Source organism: Ixodes scapularis, unplaced genomic scaffold (assembly GCF_016920785.2).
Source record: "Ixodes scapularis isolate PalLabHiFi unplaced genomic scaffold, ASM1692078v2 PGA_scaffold1__304_contigs__length_218370807, whole genome shotgun sequence".
In the NCBI taxonomy this organism is placed as follows: Eukaryota; Metazoa; Arthropoda; class Arachnida; order Ixodida; family Ixodidae; genus Ixodes; species Ixodes scapularis.
This window is the reverse complement of record NW_024609846.1, coordinates 154,812,526-154,819,708: the sequence shown is the minus strand read 5'-3', so window position 1 is coordinate 154,819,708 and position 7,183 is coordinate 154,812,526. Positions and strand designations below refer to the sequence as shown.

The window sequence follows — 7,183 nt, the reverse complement described above, 5'->3', positions numbered from 1 at the left end:
GCAACGTGGATGCCGCTGACGACAACCACGAGTGCTCGGTAATCAGTAAAGTAAGTGGGCAAGGCTAGACACTGCATGCACGGCAAAGTAAGCGAACCAACTGACTACCAGTCTCTCGTTCGTGGTCAGTATGGCCGTGACGACAGTCGCGAGCCGCGGAAGTTTGAAGTTCCCTCCGCGCTTGCTTCTGGGACGCGGTGCGGCCTTGACGCGGCGACGCCATCGGGTAGAGTCTGCAGGAGTAAGAACGCAAGCGGAGGCGCAGATTTTCCCGGTGTTGTTGAGCGGTGAAGGGAGGGAGTAATGTTGACGTTCCGCCAGTTCAGCGATGAGGCGGATAAGGGAACGCATGTAGGGAAACAAGGCGAAGCTCGCGTGCAAGGCGACGAGTTTTGGCAAGACATATTTTACGTTTCAAGTTGGGTTCGAGACGTAGGGATGTTATAGTGAAACCGAACGCCTTGCAAGTTTCCAAAACCCACCAACCTTACCTGTCGCAACTGGTGACTTCCAAAGTGGAATTTTGTAAAACGCGAGTAAAGTTTGAAAACACTTGTTTTGTAGAATCGTTAGCAGGCGACAGGGGATGACGCTCCGCTGACGCTTCATCATCGTCGGTGGGGCTCTCCTCTTTTCCCTGTTTGGCCGGCGCGTGCAATGGCAACAATCGACATGTTTCCTCTCGCCACGAGGGGAGAGACAAAGGGTTTCCGTCTCCGCAGCGACGACAGACAACAAACGCCTACACCGAGATTCCTGCAAGGTGTCGCCCCCATAAAGCTATCGCTTAAAAAAATCACCTCTCAGATTAAGTGGTGCAATGCAGAGTTTGGCTTCTTTAGATGTATCTGAAGTGTAATAGGTTGGTACGCTGAACATTTATGTAGGTAGTGTTCCGTGATTAGTTCCCAATAACACGAACCTTTTAAAATGTAGAGAGTAAATAGTTTACTCTTTATTCATAAATCATATAAAAATAACTGAATACATACAAGTCGAACATTTATCCGGTTAATTAGAATAATTAATAATTACCTGACTATCTCTGGTAGTTTTTTTTTTATTTTATTCTTGGCTTGAAGAGAAGGTAATGAGCTTGCCGTACGTTCATTGGCCCACGAGGCATAAGGAACCAATTTATATAGAACACCGCGGGACAGAAGAAGTTTTCTTCCCCTGCAGGCAACATAATTTTCATCCTCAAACACCAAACATTTTGTAATTTCGAAACGAATGGTCTGTGAACGTCGGTGTGCTCTGTTCTGTTTTACTCTGTGATAATGTGTATGTCGCTGTATCTTGTCAATAAAAGCTAGTAAAGAAAAATATAGGTGGAGTTCAAGAAATAATTTATTATACCGCAACTAAATGCAGAGGTGCAAGCGAGCTGGACAAGAATGACGAAAATAAATACTCCCTGAAGGAGGGGAACAAGACGGACAAAGGCCAAACAGAAATCTCCAAACACAGCTACGTGACTGGTGCGCTACCGAAAAAATCCGCCTGGTGCGAATATCGAACCCGGGACCTCTCCATTACAGGTGGAGCGCTCTACCAACTGAGCTAACCAGGGGTTAGTCGTCAGTACAGCAAACGGGTTTTATCAGCTGCCACCAGTCTAACACCAACAAGGGTGAAGCTTGCAATTTAAGGTCATGATTATAATGCAATTTAATGCAAAGGTGCAAGCGAGCTGGACAAGAATGACGAAAATAATCCCTGGAGAAGGGGAACAAGAGGGACAAAGGACAAACACAAATCTCCAAACACAGCTATGTGACTGGTGCGCGACCGAAAAAATCCGCCTGGCATTGCCATCTCAGTGGCCAAAACATAAGCCGCCACTGCACCGAAAAAACAAAAAAAAACCAAGAGTATTTTATAACGAGTCTTATCCGGGTGTTGAACCCGGGACCCCTCCATTAAGGGTGGAGCAGCCTACCAACCGAGCTCACTAGGTGTTAGACGTCAGTGGAGCAAACGGGCAAGAGGGACAAAGCAAATCCTTTGTCCCTCTTGCCCGTTTGCCCTTCGCTTATGGTCAAGAGGTCCAACGAGTCAAAAGGTCCAACGAGTCAAGAGGTCCAATAGCCACGTGACAGCCGAGTCAAGAGGTCCAACGAGTCAAAAGGTCCAATTCGAGTCAAGAGGTCCAACCCGTCAAGAGGTCCAACGAGTCAAAAGGTCCAATTTGTGTCAAGAGGTCCAACGCGTCAAGAGGTCCAACGCGTCAAGAGGTCCAACGCGTCAAGAGGTCCATCGAGTCAAGAGGTCCAACGCGTCAAGAGGTCCAACGCGTCAAGAGGTCCAAAGCGTCAAGAGGTCCATGGAGCCTTATTTTTATCTTCTCTGTTTATAATGATATTGCTATTAATGGGGGACTGCTTGTGACGGTTACTGACTGTTTGACCTATTTAAATTATTGTGGAGAATACAAGTACTACATAGCCAACCGGCAACGGCCAGGTGGCGCTAGCAGCGTGAGAGCGCACGGTTATACCCTGTCTCGTTGTAACTTGGCAAAGGGCACGGCAAAGGGTGAACGATAAGCCCCACATTGCGTGCCGAAGGCTTCAAAATGCGCGACGTATACGAGCGCAACGCACACATATTGGAGCATGACGCAGCGAAAAGCCTGATACTTCTTCGGAGTTGAGGCGCGCTCCGGTGATACGCAGTCCTGTTCCGATTGGCCCGCCAGGGCCGTAGCTTTCGCCCTACTGGCACGTTTGTGATCAAGGCTTCCTGGGATACCCAGTATTTCTTGCTTCAGACACTAGGCTAAGCGGCGCCACCAGAGTAAAAGCTCACGTTTGAACAATGTAGCCGCCACTCCCAGGGGTACCCAATATTTCTTGTTTCAGTCGCTAGATGGCGCCAAACCAAACAGCATTGCAGGTTGCCTATAACCATTGGAGACAAGTAGCAGATACTATTTACCACAATGTATATGTATTTCAGTTTCGAATAATGGATAGTGCCTGGCGACATATTTTGGACTTGTAGAACTTAGTATCTGCGTTTCAGTCTCTCTGTTCTAGGACTTATTTATGCCATTTCTACGGAAGTGTCTCTCAAATTCCCGAGATATAAAGTACAAATGTACCTCAGCCATATCGCGTTTAGCCTTCCCTTTACTTCCTTGGGTAACTTTGTCCAGTCCCAGGTCCGGGTATGCTCTATTAAAATATGATGCACTACTATTTTATGCTTTAGTTTTTATTCACTGAGTTCACCGAATCACTAAAGAGGTAAATAACACAACATGGGAAGAAGCTCAAATTTCACTGGAGGGTGTCTTCAAACGAGCCCAAATTATGGCACTTGGCGTCCAATAGAGTGCTGCAAATGAATGCGAGCATTGTCTCCTTGAAATGTTATGACCGGTGCAAGCTATAGCGGGTTAATTTGGGCCGTTGGCTTACTTAAAAGCAGAGAGCAGCCACAGATACTTGTGCTAGCGATATGTAACTTCTTTACTGCTCTTTAGTTTTGAGAATGCTGTGAAATAAACCATGAAACTGAACATTTCATGATTAAGAATTCTTGACACGAATTACCTAACACTTGTTTTTGATATCATTTATTTTTAGTTGAAATTACGCGATGTGTTAGTCGGTTGGAATTGTAAGATGGTGGGTTACTTGCTCAACCATTTTTAGATGATTGGGTCATAGAGATTGAAGTCGATTAAAGAACTGTTCGTGTCGGAAAACAGGTCGATCTCTGAAGCCGATATATCTCTACTGTGTCCCGTGCTAGGCCATGGCGAATGGAAAAATGACTAACTTTACATGCCATGCTGCGCCAGGGCAAACTGTCTCTTCAAGTTCTTCGACGACCAAGCACTTCAAAATATTAAGGAAGCTATTTTAACGAGGGGATCCGGCCAACTTGTCGAAAGCCATCTCGTCGACGGCCAACTTGTCGACGGCCCATTCGTCGAATAGGCCAATTCGTAATAGGTCAATTCTTCAAAGGGCAACTTGTCGAAAGGGGGCAATCTGTCGAAGGGCGATTCATCGAACGGGTTGAATGACGGGCCAAAGTTAAAGTCCGTAGTTTCTTTTTACCTTTTGACCTAAATTTTTATTGGTGTTTGGACACAGCGCCCTTTTTAGGTTACAAGACGGAAAGAAAAATCACAAGACTGCGAAGACAGGACAGTATCTTGAGACAAGTTCAGAAATGTTTATTTCGGGATCGTCCTTTTGTCTGTTTGTTTTATTACTTTTTGTAATGAGCCGTCGCAGACTGTCGCCGCGAAGTGGCGTGACTGATGGGCCAGGTGGGTTAGCATTTCTGTTCTGAGCCGCCGTAGACTGCCGCCGCGAAGCTGAGTGAACGGGTGGGCTCTGTTGGTTAACACGCGGCCCAGTGATACACGTGCGACGTAGTGATCGCCTCCCGCTGCACCATGAAAGCGGCGAAAGCTGCAAGTTGTTATCTTCGACAAGAAAGAGCACACTGGAGGCTATTACCGTGCGGTGATATTACGCATTACTATAGGGCAATATTTGCTTCGAAATTTCAGGACAAAATTATATAGTGCGGCTTTGAAACAGCGGCGACCAGTTGGCCTCTTCGACAATTTTTCCTTCGACGAGTTGCCCTATGACGAATTGGCCTATTCGATGAATGGGCCGCCGACGAGTTGGCAGTCGACGAGTTGGCTTTCGACGAGTTGGCCTAGACCCTTTAACGAGATGTGAACAAATTTAAACAATTACTACAACTTTTGAAAATGATGTCACAGAAATAAAAAAAAGAACTAAGTTCAGTTATCCTGACGTCAAACGCCGTAATAGTGCTTTAATGTGACGGTCGACGTCGAAATGGAAAATAACTATGGACATATCTTTTGTGTGTGACGAAAGATGTGTTCAAAATAGTTTTACAATTATGTCGAACCCGGATGTTGAAGTAGTCACTTCCTAAAGAAAAGGCATCTCAAATCTTGAAATGTTAAGACCTTTCCGGTTACGTGTTCGATATTCGCGGGGGAGAGCAACACGGGAGATGCAGATTTACAACTTTGTGGTCAGGGGTAGAAGAGAGAAGGCACACAGGTCCCCAACAAACGAATGTTGCTATAAACTTGACAGTTTATAACAACAATGATTTTCGGTGTTTACAAATCCAGTGCCCAGCATGCGATCCCCACAGCCCAGCGCGCGCGTATCTGTCGCTTCAGAAACCAAGCAAATCACGGGTCATACGCACGAACACTGATTACATCACCGGCTAGAAACGATGTATCAAAGCCGTGTTCGTGAGATCCCCCCTGCCGTGTGGAAGTCTTCGCAGCTCAACTTTTTGCTCTTTTTTCGACATTTTCTTCTCCGCCTTTATTGTTAGCATCTCTGTTGTCTGCTTTTTTAATATGTGAGCATTACCTGGCTCAGTCAGCGAAAAAGCCGTCGGCAAAATCCGTCGTCAAAATCCGTGACTTGTCCAGCACAATCCAACATAATAAAAAATAAACGTGATCTCTCTGGTCACATGACCTATCTGGTCATGTGACCAAACAAAAAAAAAGTCTGTGGTCACTTGACTAAAAAAAAAATACACCTCTGGTCACATGACATCCCTGGTTACGTGAGCACGAAACCATCCCCTGCCTGGTTTCGAACCTAGGCCCTCTTGAACGCTCAACTAGCGCGCTATCCGTTGCGGAAACACAACTCGGGAAAGGGTAGTGCTCGCGCATTCTCACATCGTAAGAGAAAGCTTAGGTGGCCTCATAGTTGTTTTTTCTTCTCGTTTTTGCCTGTACTTATTTCACACCCCTTGCCTGTACATATTTTAGACCAAGAGATGCAACAAGTCAAGCTATCCAATATTGGACCTCTTGACACATCGAGGCACGAGTCAAGAGATCCAATCTGGGTCAAGAGGTCCAACGCGTCAAGAGGTCCAACGAGTCAAGAGATCCACGGCGAGTCAAGAGATCCAACGCGTCAGGAGGTCCAACGCGTCAGGAGGTCCAATATTGGACCTCTTGACTCGTTGGACCTTTTGACGCGTTGGACCTCTTGACTCGGAATCTTTGCCCTCTTGCCCGTTCGCAAGAGCGACAAAGCAAGTCCTTTGTCCCTCTTGTTCCCCTTCTTTAGGGATTATTTTCGTCATTCTTGTCCAGCTCGCTTGGACCTTTGCATTTAATTGCATTGTAATCATATCCTTAAATTGCAAGCTTCACCACTGTTAGACTGTTAAAAGCTGATAAAACCCGGTTTCTCTACTGACGTCTAACCCCTGGTTAGCTCAGTTGGTAGGGCGCCCCACCTGAATTGGAGCGGTCCCGGGTTCGATACCCGGACCAGGCGGATGTTTGCGGTCGCGCATCAGTCACCGGGTGGTGTATGGAAATTTGTGGTGTTTGCCCATGTCCCTCTTTTTCCCCTTCTCATGAAAATATTTTCGTAAAAAAAGAAACATTTTTTTTATTTATTAAAAATTATCTTTGCTTCACAATTAGGGATCTGGCAACGTTGAATTTTGAATTCAAGTCGAAGAATACTTGCTGGAATAAATTGATTAGACTTTGGAATTTCTAAAATAAGTGAGTTTTTAAATAATTTAATACCTCGAATATCAGTATTGCTTGTAAAAAAATGTTTTCTTCAAGGACGGTACCGTATGATAAAATAGTTCTTACAAGGCTGAGTTTGCTTTAATGAAAACTGCATTTAGAAGACTGAAACGGAGACTGACAGTGTATTCATGCTCACCAAGGTTTTTATTTGCACATGCCGTATGAGAGCCCAACTACCTAGAACACACGTTACGGCTGGGAATTTGTTTTCTTTCCGCCCGAAAACCTCCGATTGAGAACTGGCCGTCTTGAGTCGCACTCACTCTCCTTTCCGTGGTCACGAGCCGCTTTCTATGGTTTAGACACAACCACCAAAGATAATATAAGCCGCGGGTCATTGAAGGCATACACTCAATAGTTACAAAAGACTGAAAATAAGACACCCATTTTTTGGGGGCTTCTAATATGTTAAAAATACGTCAATTCGAAAAAAAAAAAAAGCTGCACAGCCACGGTACTTTTAGTAGCTTTCTCCATCTCTATATTTCTTTTTCCTCCCCAGTTCACTTTCGGTTTCGGTTTCGAGCAGTTGCGTTTTGTGACTTTGATAAAAATATGCGTGACGCTATACAAAAATATTGATTG

At 45.3% G+C, this 7,183-nt stretch overlaps 1 non-coding gene across 1 annotated transcript; it reads left to right on the top strand.

The window, feature by feature from the left end:
- The first annotated feature begins 6,256 nt into the window (after positions 1–6,256).
- Positions 6,257–6,329, top strand: Trnas-uga. The gene has a single exon. It is a non-coding gene; the product is annotated as a tRNA-Ser (tRNA).
- Positions 6,330–7,183: the final 854 nt, after the last annotated feature.